Source organism: Sorex fumeus, unplaced genomic scaffold (assembly GCF_029834395.1).
Source record: "Sorex fumeus unplaced genomic scaffold, SorFum_2.1 ptg000003l, whole genome shotgun sequence".
Classification (NCBI taxonomy): Eukaryota; Metazoa; Chordata; class Mammalia; order Eulipotyphla; family Soricidae; genus Sorex; species Sorex fumeus.
The window spans coordinates 46,258,274-46,273,719 of record NW_026606060.1 but is presented as its reverse complement, the minus strand read 5'-3'; the positions used below and the strand labels follow the sequence as shown (position 1 = coordinate 46,273,719).

The window sequence follows — 15,446 nt, the reverse complement described above, 5'->3', positions numbered from 1 at the left end:
TTGTTTTTGGGTCACACCCTGCGGTGCTCAAAACTTTCTCCTGGCTCCACAGTCAGGGATCATTCCTGTCAGAGCTTGGGCGACCATATGGGATCCAGAAATCAAACCCTGGTGAAAGGCTCTGACTTGTGGGCATTTTTTCCTCATTTTGCTAAAGCATTAAGTCTCTGACTCATTAGGATTATTATCACTGAAAGTAATATGTATCTCTATTTCTTCTTTTTTTTTGTGAAAGTACCATGATTTACAAAGTTGTTCATAGCTGGGTTTTAGACATAGTTCCATCACCAATCCCACCACCGGCTTTATATCCTCTCCACCAGTGTTCCCAGGTCTGCCATCTCAACAGGCACTTTTTAAAGTTTATTTAAGTTTTGGTCTCATGATTTCAGTGTTGTTGACTCTGTAGTTTGGCTATTTAGCTCTATCATTCCTTAACAACACAGTTGTATATTGACCCTTGGTCCTGATTTTGTGATTCCTGACATTTTTATCAAAGCAAATACAGAGTGATGTGAATGTGAAAAGTTATCAACAAAGATTTGTAAAAAGCCTTTTAACTGACATTTTTTGAATGTCAATTATGTGTCAGATGGTACAGTTAATGCTTAACAAAAATATATGTTAGTGCTTAACACTCTGAGCTTCTTTAAACAAAACCCAAAAGTTATATCTACTCAACAATTTTATTTTTTCTATAAATTAGTTCACAATATTTGATTACATTTAATATTCAGACACCAATCCCACCACCATTACACTTTCTCACCAGCATATTTTGGATGCTTCCATCCAGAACCCCAATCCCTGCTCCAAAGCAGACCTGAAATAATATACTTTGTATTGTTTGTTATGAAAAACCACTGAAAATGCTACTAGTAATTATCCTTAGAGGAAAGAGTGTGAAGATTGTTGTATTTCATCCAGGGGTCAGTAAGCCCTTCTGTAAGAGATCACCACTAACATATTGTAAAGGTTGAGACTTTTGTATGCATATATATATTTATATATATAGCACTGTAGCACTGTCCTCCCATTGTTCAACGATTTGCTCAAGCAGGCCCAGTAATGTTTCCATTTTGAAACTTGTTGATACTGTGTTTGGCATATTGAATACATCACAGGTAGCTTGCCAGGCTTTGCTGTGCAGGCGTGGTACTCTCGGTAGCTTGCTGGGTTCTCCAAGAGGGGCGGAGGATATATATATGTAAAAAAAAAAATCCCTCCAAGATTGGTTGACTCCTATTTTGAACTCCATTAAATGTGGTGTGGTACTTTTGGAGTATGGGTAGGGTGTGTCCTATGAAGTGAAGTATAGGAATAGGTTCACTCATGGGTGAGGCTTGGCAGAGCATGTGGAGAGTGGCCGTAAGCATGGTGGTGGTTGAGTTTTGGAGGTTTTCAGCTGCCAGGGTTGGGTCTCTTGGGTCAGGGATGGCTCTCACCCCCCCGCTCCCGGAGTGCCCTGAGTGAAACAGCCTGGTGCAGTGTCCGGTGGCATGGTTATAGCGAACATCATCCAGGAAAGAAGGACATGCTATGTGGATGGTGGCTGATGACGAGATTATCAGGCACTATCAAGAGGTGGCTTATGACTTCTAAATTGCCAGACACTGGGCGGGGGGTGGGGGGTGGCAATACAGGTAGAGGATCTCCATTCCCAGTTTCATTGAACACAGAGTTCTCAGTCACAAAGTTCCATGTACCTGTTTTTTTTCTGAGGGATTCACTCATGGTGAGGTTCGGCCAGAACATGTGGGGAGCAACTGTGAGCATGGTGGGGTTGAGTTGTGGAGATTTCTAGCTACTGGGGCTGGGTCCCTGGGGGTGGTGAAGGGTCTCACCCACCCCCCTCTGGGGCACCTCACCACTCAACAATTTCATCCAAGGTATTAGACTATGTGATTGTGAGGTCAATTCTGAAATCCATAGGAAAAAACATAGGACGGGTAGACTGGAAAGGACAAGAAGTCTCATGTGTCTTATAAAAGAAACTTCAAGTACTCAAAAGATGAAATGAGTTCATCTATGGAAATCTCCCTTAGTTAAAGCCACTGATTATGAACATTAATCTCATCTATAATAATACCCTACAGTAACACCTAGTTTGAATAAGTAATGGGAACTAGGAAAAGCTGGCTCATGTAAAAGATGAGAACACAGGGGTAATCTCATTTTCTCCTCATTCCACTTTTGTGAAGTAAAAGTTTTCATTATCATCATATAAACCTTACAAATTCATATGATGATAATGAACTAAGACTTATGATAATGAGATAAGGCTCAAAAAAAGTTAAGAAACGCAAAATCACAAACTACTCAATGAAAAATCATTAGTTGAACCCACAGGACTGATTCCATGGTTCAGAACTGAATTATTATATAATATTACTGCCAAACAAATGAATCATTGTCATTCTATACCTCTAAATATATGCAAAGAAACTTTTATTGGGGTTTATATTTTTCTTAGAAAGGTCACCACCATTTCCTAAACTTTATGTGATTATAATATTAGCAGGTTCTTCTGGCTAATTTTTAATGCAAGGGAAGAATATAATTGAACGACCCTAAGTGCTAATCCTTTCTGATATAAAATTGCTATTTTCAAAAAACAGTTGATGTTGCAATGGGTTGTTCATGATGACCTATACTAGAATGAGTCTCTTTCATTTCATAGTGTTATAGAGAGGTTGAGAATTGGTAATGTATGGGTGTTTTCAGAACCATCTTATCTATCAAGGCAAAATATATTACTGAAAAATAAGATGTAGATACTTTCCAGGTAAAAAAACCTGAAACTGGTATTATTTGTATTTTAATAGCATACATTGGAATTTGAACTTTTTGGCAAAAATTGAAACTACTTAAAGGAAAATCAATTGCTGTGGAACATTCTGCAGCAATGCAACATCACAGTGACTTTCTGAACAAGCAGCAAGAGTTTGTGGTTTTGTTCCTGCCTCTGATCAGGCTATATCCCTGGGCAGGTATCTGCATCTCTCTGGGCAGCAATTTCCTTTTCCAGAATATGAATACTTCAGAGTATAAATCTCATATCCTTTATGCTGTTTTAGCACATTAGAAAGGCCTAAATTTCCTAATAAAAGACCTATTTTATTACTAGTCAGTAAAAAGTCATTCTTCTGTGAGTTATTCCATTTTTATCCCAATCCATAGGAGATTACACCGATAAGACTCTGGTTTTAATGCATTTACCTGAAGGTTAGCACAAAGTTTCATTACTGCCTTGCTGAAGTTGATTTCTAGAATTCTAGTATTGCAGAAAGCAGGAAGGGGGGTTAGGGGTGGGGATAAACAGAGGTTAAAGATTCTCCCAAGTGGTGTTCAGGATCACGATCACGACCATCCTGTTGTTCGTTGATTGCTTCAAGTAGGCCCCAGTAACATCTCCTTCATACTATCCCTGAGACTTTTTAAAAAGTGCCATATTAAAGGTTCTTTCAGGGTTAGGAGAATGAGACCCATCATTGTTACTGGTATTTGGCATATTGGGTACGCCACGAGGAGTTTACCAGACTCTGCCATGTGGGCAGGTTACATTCGGTAGCCTGCCAGTTTGTCCAAAGTAAGAATGAGATAATAAGATGTCGCGTGGCCGCAAATGCGGCTGCAACCCTTCCAGGAGCTAGGTTTTATAGTCTCTGGGTCTTGGCCGTTCATGCGCCTTCTCCACACGCATGAAGGTACTGGCAGAGGAACAAAGGCATGCGGGTCCCAGGGCTGAGACCTCCAAGCCTGCTGGGATTGGGACTGAGCATCCTCCACCCAGCTCTTCCATATTCCAGTAGGCAGGGGTCAGCCACCAACTGGCCCCCTAGCGCCATGTAATCCCATCAATGGCCAAGACCCAGAGACTATAAAACCCAGCTCCCGGAAGAGAACAGCGCAGTCTCCTGCCCCCGCACCTGGCTGTCCTCGCCAGGGCCCCTTGGAGGGGAGCGGGTTGAGTTTCCCTCCCCACCCTGACCAGGACTCTGGCAGCCGAAGACCTACAGAACCAGCCACCACCATGCTGAGACCACTCTCCACATGCATAAAGGTACCAGCAGAGGAACAAAACCAAATCAAAACAAAACAAAATAACTGAAGTTTTGGGCCTGGTGCAACATTACCAGGAGTAAGGCAGCAACTTTTTAAGCTGCTGAGCGTGTTCAATCCTCAGCACCTCATGGTCCCTTAGCACCCTCAGGAGTGAACCTTCAGTACAGAGACAAGAAGATTCAGGTTGTGCCCCAAATAAAATTAAAACCAAAATAAATACATAGAAGTTATGTAAAGTACAAGAAGTAATCAGAGAAGAGAACTCAGCAATGGCAGGAAGCAGGAACTACTTAGAGAGACCTGAGCGATGGTATTACGCGTGGGGAGCATGCCATGCATGGGGCCATCCTGGGCTGATCCTCAACACTCCAGTCTCATGCAAACCCACAGAGAGTGACTTCTATAGACAGAGCTTAGAGTAAGCCCTGATCATCACCAGGTGAGCACCAACAAGAAAACCAGGGAAGGAACTAGAGACAGCTTCTGCATGGCTATCCTGGCCCATCACAGTCACAGCTACTATTGGACACAGAGTCATGGCCTGGCACAGGGAGCCCATGCGGGTTCAGGATATCCATGAGATATTTGGCTACCTGGGTTGGATGGTTTAGTTCTTGGGCCCAAGAATGCATTGCTACTTGCAATGCAGTGTCTGAGACCACCAGAACTCATTCAGTGGTGCCCTAGGGTGCCCCAGGTCTCACACCAGAATTGATTACAGGAAAATCATGTTCCCTAACTTCTGCATTATCTTTCCACATGAGAACCCTAGTACTTTTTCATTTTTTCATCGAACATGCCATGCAGAGTGGCAAGAAGGTACCATGGACAGCAACCTTCCTCCCCAGTGCCCTTTCAGGAAGTTTTCTTGTCAACTACAAATGCTGAATTTAGTTCCCACATTCTCCAGAGGTAGCATAGACACAGACTGACCTACAGACCCCAGATGAGTGTATTGTGGAGGACTCAGTGCAAAAATGATAATGTGCCTCTTTTCCAAAGAATCTGGAATTTGTGGCTAGCGAATCACATCTTTTTGAGAGATTGGTACCCATGGAAATGTCATTCTTAAGTTATTCTTGTAACTGGCGAACTAAAAAGACCTACATCCCATCTCAAACCACAGATATTTGGATTGTATAGTGAAAATTAAATGAAACAGCCTGATCTCCAAACCCTTTGGCTGGTTCCAGAAGACAGAACTGTGTAAATGCATCCCATAGTCAAGCAGGTGGGCGATGTCTGCCTGTTTAGTTTTTCATTCCTGTAAGGTGAAGCTCTAAGAGGTTCAGCAGCTCTTTAGTAAATGAGAAATAGTTTTCTCATGGTTAAATGCTCACAGTGTGAGCAGGTGTCCCTTGGGGATACACTTTTTAACCTGAACTTTCACCAATGCAGACATTGACTTGAGAAGGGACAAAATATTGGATGCATATTCAATATAGTCAATGAGTATTTTTTTACTTGAGGCAGGGAATGCCCCAGAACTACTATCTGCAAATATTACTAAGCCTTTTTTCCCTTTGACATCTATAAAGTGAGGATAATAGGAGCTATCACTGTAGACTTGTGAAAATTAAACAAGATGATTCCCAAATGCCTGGTAAGTCATAAGTGCTCAGTAAATGTTACCTATTTCAAGACATCCTCCCCCTAAAATTTTATGTTACTATTTTAGTGCCCAACATCTTTGCAATTGATCAAAATTTTTGTTTTCTTTGATTTTAAGGCATTACGAGTATCTATTGAAATTTAGAAAATGAATGTACCTGAACAATGGGGGGATGATTAGTACCGTTTGGAATACATCATAATGTTATACATTTCCTTACTTTTTTTTTGTAAACAGCGGTTCATCCCAATTTATTTTTCAAAGACTCCTTGAGTGCTGAGGAAATCTGCAGCTCTTATCCTAGAAGAAGTGGGCAAGTCACATTTTAGAATGAACCTTGAAACACCCAAGGACTAAACTGCGTGGGTCGCAGATAGGGCCATTGCCACACATTCCTGTTGCTTGTGGCAAAGTAAAACAACTGTTGTTAATGAGAGAAAAGCCTTGACCTTTAGATCAGATGTGTTTCCTTGGATTGGCATGCCTTGTAACAGAAACCTTTGCCCAAGTGCATTTCTACAACTGTTGCTACTCGTTCAGTGATAACTTCGGAAGAAACGCGCGTGGGGCCCGAGGGGCGTTTGAACCGGATCAAAAACCCCACTCCAGAGTCCAATGTTGAGCCCACAAATTTGAAGGGACTGGGAAGAGGGTCGCCCGTGCTCCTCCGAGAGCGTCTGGAACGCTTGTCGCTCGGGATGGAGGCACCGTCCTCGCCAGTGGAGGACGATAGTGGCTTCCCCCACCCCCCCACCTCCGTGCTGAACTCGAAACAGTTTGAGTGGGAGGAGGTAGGGGGGTGGTAATAGATCAGGACCTGCCTGTTCCCCCTCCTCCTCCTCCACCTCCTCCTCCTCCACCACCTCCTCCTCCTCCGCCTCCTCCTTCGCCGGCGCCGCCGCCTCCTCCTCCTCCTCCTCCTCCTCCTCCTCCTCTCCCCAGCGGCGGCGGCCACGGCAGCCACAGCGGTTGCTGCGGGCTCTGCTGGCGCTGCGGAGCGGGTCACCCGGCGCCAGCGGAGCTGCGGCGGCGGCCTGAGCGCGGGGAGGGGGCGGCGAGTGCCGCGATATCCATAGTAACCCGGGAAGCGCCGGGCGCCCTGCATCCCGCGCCGCTCTCGCGCGCCGGCGGCCGGCGGAGCTCGGGGTAAGCCCGCGGCGCCCGGGGCCGCCGCAGAACAATGGGGAGACGGCGCCGGGGTGGACGGGCGCGTGCGAGGGGGACGCGCGGCGGGGCGGGGGGCGCGCGGCGGGTGGGTGCGGGGGGCGCGGGGGACGCGCGCGGGCCCGGGCGCTGGCGGGGAGAGCTGGGGCGCTCGGCGGCGCGACCGGGCTCGACGCTTCTCGGGCCCCTCTTCGGCGCGCTCTTCCTCGCCGCTCGCGGTGGCCGGGGGCGCCCCGGAAAGATGCTCGGAGCGCGCGACTAGGGGAGCGGAGGTGCCAGCCCCAGGTCCGCGTCCCCCGGGACCCGGACCTGCCAGCCCGCACCCCCCCCCCAAACACACACACACATACACCCCAGCCCCCCACCCCGGCTCGGGTGAGTAGCTGCGGGGCCGGCGCGGGCCACGGCTGCCCCCCGCGGGGCCCGGCTCCCGCGCGCCCAGAGGCGGTTTCCAGAAGTGGGGCTGCAGCCGGGGCAGGGGAGAGAGGATGGGTTTGGTTTGTTTGGGATTTTTTTTCTTCTTCTTCTTCTTAATTTTTTAATTTTATTTTAAGAAGCCGGGTGGGGAAGATCCCGGAAGGCTGCAGAAAGATTTGGGGGAGCATTTGTTGCAGCTTAAGCTAGGGGACTGTGCGTTTCTCTGCTCCAGCAACCCGTGGGGGGTATAGCCGTACTACACACACACACACACACACACACACACACACACACACACACACACACACCTCTCTTCCCCTCCAGTCGGGTGAGGCGCATTTGCCCCTGTTCACATTTTCCGGATTGCCAGGAGTTTGGACGGGGAGATGCAGATGCCTTTCCCAAGGGTTTGACTTTCCCCGAATAGCTGTTTTACAGAGGTCATCTGTCATCCATCCACGCGGCCCCGGGTGGTCTCCAGGTGGGCTTTGAACCGCCTCTTCGCGAGTGGCGTGAGGGATAGTCGTCTGCTGGGTGGGCGTTGGGGGTGCCCTCTCTCGACGTGTGCCTTGGCCGTGGGTGAAGCGGAGGGGGAAGTGGGCACGGACTTTCCATGCTACCCCTTGGCGAGCATCATCGAGCGGCAGAGACTGCAATTTGCTGCTTCTGAAGGTCAGGTCAGCATTTCCATCGAAATTTCAGTTTCCGTGCTTGTAACTTGGTTGTCATTTTACTCCAGGCTAAAACTTGCCAAAGCCAAATAAGGTCTTGTTTGTATAAGGAGACTGTCACCGGCGAGATCGTGTGTGTGTGTGTGTGTGTGTGTTGGGGCGGGAGAGGAGGAGAGGACAGCTGGGGGACTGGGGCGATATTTTCCTCCAAGCCAGCCGGCTACTAACATGAATCTCTCTAAAACAAATGGGCCACTCAGAAAAGCTTTGCGTTTCAGTGATGGGCCGGCCAGTCTGCATTTTCCATTTCTCTCTCCTCTTGGAGCGGCTGAGATTAGAAATGCTTTAGAAGCCCCCATATGTTGTAGGGGCAGATTGGCGGTATCTGAACCTTGGGGGTTCCTTAATAGAGTCTCAAACCCTCTATTAGGACACTTGCTGTGCAGACGCTTGCATCTGGAAGGACAGAATAGAGCATCGAGTGTTGGAATTCAGGTGCAGCCAGAGACTTTCTCCAAGGTTGGCACAAGTTAATCGGAACCTGCAATTCAGTCTTTGCGGGTGACTTCTCATTGAAATGTGGTGCTGGGAGGAAGCATGGGTGGTTGCAAAACCTCCAAGGTGCCTGCCAGACCCTGTTCTTTGTACTCTGCAGATGAGTGCAGGCCAGCAGATACTAGTTGTATCTGCACTATGGTGTGCCTGTACTGAGACCCAATCGGCTCTCATGACCTGCTCGGGCGTTCTTCTGTGGGTAGCTGCTTCCCAGTGCTTCACTCTGTCCTCTCCATCCTGACTAACACTTGGTGTAAGGGCAAGGACACACCTGTGCTCAGAATGGAGAAATGGACACAAATGAACTTAAAACAGGTGCCCAACACCTGGAGGCTTCGTGACAGTGTTAACAAAATCCCTGTTAACAGACTTTTTTTTTAAGTTCTAAGTGGAGAAATGAGATGCAATGTTAGAAAAAGTGATAGTCTCTCTGCACAAGGATGGAACTTGGCCCTGTCATTGCTATTTGCTGTGGTTTTTTTTTTTTTGCTTCTTTTTTGGGTCACACCCGGCGATGCACAGGGCTTACTCCTGGCTCTGCACTCAGGAGTTACTCTTGGCGGTGCTCAGGGGACCATATGGGATGCTGGGAATCGAACCCGGGTCGGCCGCGTGCAAGGCAAACGCCCTCCCCACTGTGCTATCTCTTCAGCCCCAATTTGCTGTGGTTTTACTTGCTGAACTTTGTCACTTTTAGAGGAAGCAATGATTTTTCACCTTTTATCAATGACAGCAGAGAGCCAGGTCTCAGGGATGAGGCCTTGTATTTTTTATAGTTCTGCTAAAAAATACTGAGAGAGCAAGAACAAAGTGTGTTTCCTCTGTTTGGAGATCATATCTGGTAAAATGATTTTTAAATATAGATAGGGCATAACACAGTATCTTTAATATGATACTTTGCGGTAGATTTTTTTTTAAAGGCTATTTTAGTACATTTCTTTGTCAGCCATTCAAAATGGTCATTGTGACAATGTTATTAATCTAAAAGTTTGCAGGTTTAACCTAAATTGTGTAGTGCATACTGAATGCCAGTACTTGTGTCTATTAATTTACTGCATATGATAATGGTTGGTCTGAAATGTTAAGGAATCACTTTCATTAAAATAAGATGTATGTGAAGTTGCTCTGTGTGAAAGGAGTATAAATAAGCAGACAACATGTATAGGAATGGCCGATACAGTTGTAATGTTCCTCGTTTCTTTGAAATGTTGGCAGATGTTTTCCAGTTGATTATCAAGTCTTTCTCATCGCATCAGTCATTCAGTAAGGGTTCTTGAGTACCATGTGTTTTGAAGCAGGTTTATCCTTTCTCTAAATGGAAAGCAGATATGTTCTCTAAATATTATATTGAAATTAATGCTTTGGCATTGTCAGTGTTTACAGCACTGGCAGAGTCAGTGGAAACACCGGGTAGAGTTTATTGATGTCCCTATTTCTGACCAGATGCTAGTGTCAACATATGTCACAGTAAGATCCATCAAGCCAGTTAATGTCCCAGGAGGAATGAACAATTAGTAAAATTAATTAGGAGGTCTGCATGGTTGAATCATTAATGGTCATCAGTGAAGCATTTGTATTTCCATAAAAATGTTTCATTTTTATACATATTGGATTTATAACAGGAACTCAGACTTAGTTGGCAGTTACAGGTGCCAATGCCATTAATCAAACTACAAGGTCTTCCGTAGGCCACCAGTAATTAACAGAAGTGTGAGCAGAATCCGGACTTACTAATTGGCCAGTAACAAAGCATAAGTATTTGTCAGTGAATTCAATAGCAAGATATATCAATAAGCCTTGAAAAAATTGTTTTGTGCATATGTCTTTGAAAGCTCGCATTAGCTATTGATGTCTTTACTCTTGTATTATTATTTGATTTCTTTAAAATGATTGTTTTAAAAGTATGGTATTGTCAATATATTTAGTAATTTGTTTGGGAAAGAACATTTATAGGAGTACATTTATCTTCCCACATAACTGTCAATAATTCATTGTTCCAGAAATCTATTTTTATGTGGATCTAATTTTCATGTAAAAATTAACCTTTCTTCTAATTCTACTGTGAGATAAAACCATTTTTTGTTCATTTGATTTTTTACTTCTCATGGAATCATGAGATGGTTTCAAAACATTATGAAGCTGAGTCATTTTTTTTCTTTAAAAAATTGAGAGACTAGATTAGCTTGTTTAGTTAAAAATCCAAGGTGAACTTTTTTTTTTCGACCATCCATCTCAATCCTGGTATTTGCAAAGCAAAGACTGGTAGTTTCTGTCTATGGAATTGGAGGAAATGCATAAAGGATCAAAGCAAGACTTAAATGGGAAGAATCAGAAATACATCCTCTGCACCCCAGGGATCACTCAGTGGCAAATGTGCCTGCTTGCCAACCTGAGGCTGTGAGATCCATCCCCATTGCTGCCCACAGGTGCCAGGTGCAGGTCCAGCAACCCTGCTGTCTGGACCCTTGATGCTGCAATAGAGCGAGATCTCCAGAGCCTTACAGCGGGATGCCTGTCACCTCCAAGAGCAAGTTCAGCACCTCAGCCAGGAGTGTGACCACCTCCCCCCGCAGAATTGTGGGAGCACCACAACCATGTGTGTGTATGACTCCTCATGACCATGCATGTGTGTGAGCCCTCATCATCTCACAGCAACAGCAGCAGAGGAAGGGAAGATGGAAACATACATCTTCCTCCACCCCTCTCCTACTAAGAGGCTGTAGTCAGGAAAATCTGCAGAGTTCTTCTATACATGACTTTCACAGATACTTCTGGTGGTTGGAGTCATTGTGACTAAGCCGAAATTGCTAGCTTCTCAAGACTTCCACACACCTGTATAATCTCTGGGAAAACCACCTCTGCGGTTCTTCTGAGTCCCAAGTTTTCCTGTCCTCACTCGTTCCCCTGCCCCCGCCCCCCACTCCTCTGCTCAGTCCCTCAGCCATTCTAGACTGTTGGAATCAGTGGGTAACCCAAGCATGTCTCATTGCCACTGGATCACATTCTTGAATGGTCTTCTGTTCTGTGGCTTTGTTTTGTGCCCATTTTTAAATCTAGGAGGGGGGCAAGAAAGCATTGTGTTTTAGATGATTTAAGCATCCCATTGGTCTAGCGCTTTTCAGCTAGAATAACTTTTTGCTAACCTTAAATGTTACGATCCAATTTTCATTTGCCATCAGGTCTGAGCATGATGTACATGTAGCGGGAAAGAATGCAACAGGTGGGAATTTTGGTGCCAGGGAGCATGTGGGAAAGAGTCTCATTTCTCCGTGTTTAGAGGGAGGGAGTGACTGTTTTATCATTATCTTTCTAGAAATATAAAATGTAGCTGGAAGAATAAGTCACCCTTTTTCTTCCTGATTTATTTCTCTGAAAAGGACACATAGTTCCCATGCAGTATCTCTTGACTCTTAATCCATTTTTTTTACTGCCCTAGCTATCAACTTTGGGTAAAAATAATGGGTTGAAACAGTTTGCTTACACTGTAGCTTTTTCTTCAGAATCCAAGGTCTGACATGAGCTCCTAAATACCTCCCAAAGGTTGGTTGGTACTCCTGATATGAATGATGCTATTTATTTCACCCTACTGGTAGATTAGTCATAAAAACTCATACCAAAGCAAATTTGGGACAAAGCCTCAAATTAGAAATATCTCGTCCGTCTCAAGTTTCAACAATTTTTACACACTGGTTCTCCCTCCTTTCACCCACCCAAAGCTACTCCACACAGAAACCAAGATATCTTGGATGGTATTTCTTGGCTCACAGGACAAGCTTTCTCACTCCCTTCTCATGACCCCAGGTGACTACTTTTCTCTCCTCTCAAGATCACTGCTCTTTGTTCAGGTACCTTTCATATCAGCTTCCTCTTTCATCGCTGTCCTTAGTCTCTGCTCCCCTAATACCACTGGAAAAAGTCATTTTATGCTTTCCCTTTTTGACATGTTTTATAGTGACCCCAGTCAAGACTGATAAGGATAGTACTAGTAATGTGTCCATTATCAAAGGAGCTGAAATCTGTACATGGTGAAGTCCAACAGAACACACCAGAAACAGAACGCCTGATGGCCCTTGAAAATGTCTCAAAATTCCTTTCAGACTCCCCACTAAATCTGGGAAAATCTTTCCCAGTAAGAACAGTCAAGAGTTGTAATTTGGTCATCTACAAATAACTTATGCCTTTCAATTTACTGTTAGTTCAGTGATTATTTCTCATTGTTGATCTTCTAGTGTTTTTGTTATAAATGTGCAGAATTTTCACTCAGGGTGGTCTCAGTAGACTTTTATGGGCTGATCTTGATATTAATTATTATTTATGCAGTGGCTTAGTTGGAGGATCATGCACACTGAATTCTAAACCATTGTCTTCAAAGACAGCTTTGAAAACACAACCCTTTTTTGTTTCCAGCTTAAAACAATCAGTATTTCTTTATCTCTTTTCTGTATGAGTGTGTGCGGGGATCAATCCCAGGGCTTCACAGTTGAAGTACTCACTGGACTGCTAAACCCCAAAACAAAAACAAAAACAAAAAAATCTTTTCAGTCAGTGGTAACAATGGAATTATACTAGATTCTATTATTAAACACATATGAAGCATTAAAAATTTGTTTCTTTATCTCTAAGAGCGGAAAAAATACAAGAAAGGAAATAGTTATTGACATTCAAATAAATCACTTCTTTGAAAGTTACTGTCTCGTTCTCTTAAGTAGTTATTTTCTAGTTAAAAATGATTGTTGAAAATATAAAGATGTGGTTTGGAAAATAGAAACTTAAGAGGTTTTAGCAGGAAACAATTGATATTTTATGAAAATGCTATACAATTTGGGACTCCCCAGTTAAGAAACTGATAATGTTTTACAAATTCTACAAAACTTTGATCCTATGAATGCTTTGCTGTGACCCCTTCCAGAGCCTGGAAGAATGTGAATCTTCGTTAATCAAATGAATGGGCCAGAAACCTAACTTCTTTGGCTTTATCATAAATCCACATCAGGGCTGGATTCATTATATCTTTTACTAACGTACTCCAATTTTAAATACTTTAGATGGATCTCTTGCCATAAAAGGTACTGCTCTCTCACTATTGCCCTTCTTCTCACCTCAGTTAATCATTTAAATTAATTCATATTGATCATAAAATACTTTCTGTTGTGTAATCATAATTACCAAGCTTATTAACTATAAATGATTAAAATAGACCCATTGTTTCCCAGACCCTGAGTATGTCTTCTTCCTTGCTGACTGAGTTCTTTGATTCAAACTTAATAATAATCATATCAATTGCATTTTTTTGTTTTGTTTTTGAACCACACCTGGTAGTGTTCAGGGGATACTCCTGACTCTGTGCTCAGGTGTCACTCCTGGTAGTACTGAAGGGCCATGTATTACCAGGTCAGGAACCTGGGCCCCTTGCATGTGAAGCCTGTTGTCAGCCAACTGAGCCCTCTGTCTGCCTGAGGTATTTCCTTATTACAAGAAAGATTTGTGGTGACTGTATTTCCAGCTTTGTTGTTGTTTTGTTTTGTTTTTGCAATATTTGAGGATGTCTTCCTGTGTACCATTGTACCATTGAACAATATTGTGTCAGTATAATATTCTTTCATTGTTCTTTCCTCCCCTTGTAATTTTACAATCATTACTCCATGACTTCATCACCACATTCACTATTGGTTTGTAGTCTGAAACTAGCCATTTCTAGGCAATCTGTTTTCTCTTGCCCCGATCCCAAATAAATTATTCTTTCTCCCCATAGTTCAGTAGCATAGCGAGGTGTTGAGTATTCAATGTGAAAACAAATCTGCTGATAATTTATTAGATATTTGGAAATACCATTGAATCTGTTTGTGTTGTTTTTAGTTCCTTCAGAAACATTAATTGTCCTTATTTTGGATCACCTGTTTCTCTTCTATATCAATTAGTTTCCTTATAATTTAATCTTTTCCTTTTTCTTCTTTTTGTTTTGAGGCCACATTTTTTGTTTTGTTTTTGGGTCACACCCAGGTATGCTCAAGACTTACTCCTGGCTCAGAGAAAACAACTGGTCATGCGCAGGGGACCATCTTGGATACCAGGGATTGAACCCATATTGGCTGCATGCAAGAAAAACACTCTATCCACTGTACTACATCTCTGGCTACTCTTTTTGTCATTTTTATTTGTTTTCCTACTACATCATGGGCTGGAGCGATAGCACAGCAGTAGGGATTTTGCCTTGCACATAGCCGGCCAGTCAAGCCGGGTTTGATTCCTCCGCCCCTCTCGGAGAGCCCGGCAAGCTACTGAGAGTATCTCGCCCACATATTCAATATGCCAAACACAGTAACATATTCAATGTTACATATTCAAACATATTCAATATGCCAAACACAGTAACAAGTCTCACAATGAAGACATTACTGGGCCTGCTCAAGCAATTCAGTGGGGGACAGTACAACAGTGCTACTATGTCATTTCCCTCTGTTTTGCTAATCCAATTTTCAAAGGTGTTTGCTTTGTTTCTTGATGTTTCTTTTTATTAAAAACATTTTATTTAATCATCTGAATTTTAAAGTTATAAAGTTATTCCTGATTGATTGAGTGTCAGTCATACAGTGTTCCAGCACCAGTACCTTCACTATTGTTTATATTGCCTTTGGGCATTTGCTATTCTCCTACTGTGCTTCTTTATATCCCATATATGAGAGAAATTAATCTGTGTCTGTCCTCTCCCTCTGACTAACTCACTTAGTATGATACTCTCCAGATCCATCTACATAGCAGCAAATTACATGACTTCATCTTTTCTTGTGGCCAAGTAGTATGTTTCTTGATGTTTCTAATTCATTTATTGATACTCATGATTCTTTATATGGTCTGCTATCTCTGTTGTTTCTCTATCATTCATTTCTTTCATAATTCTGTCTTGAAGCCTCAACTTTCACTTAATCTTTTATATTAAGAAGTACACATGAAGATTTACTCCT

At 43.4% G+C, this 15,446-nt stretch overlaps 1 protein-coding gene across 16 annotated transcripts in view; it reads left to right on the top strand.

Moving 5' to 3' along the window:
- The window catches only part of ANKS1B (ankyrin repeat and sterile alpha motif domain containing 1B), a 1,250,258-nt gene that overhangs the window by 1,084,414 nt on the left and 150,398 nt on the right, over positions 1 to 15,446 (top strand). For 2 of the 16 annotated variants that reach the window (XM_056114349.1, XM_056114333.1), the window contains exon 1: positions 6,617 to 6,823. The exons of 12 other annotated variants lie outside the window; for them this stretch is intronic. The gene's annotated coding sequence lies outside the window, so the exon portion shown is untranslated. Of the gene's footprint in view, positions 1 to 6,616; positions 6,824 to 7,633; positions 7,936 to 15,446 lie in introns of those variants that run through there. 2 more of the 16 variants (XM_056114341.1, XM_056114357.1) reach the window with 2 other exon arrangements.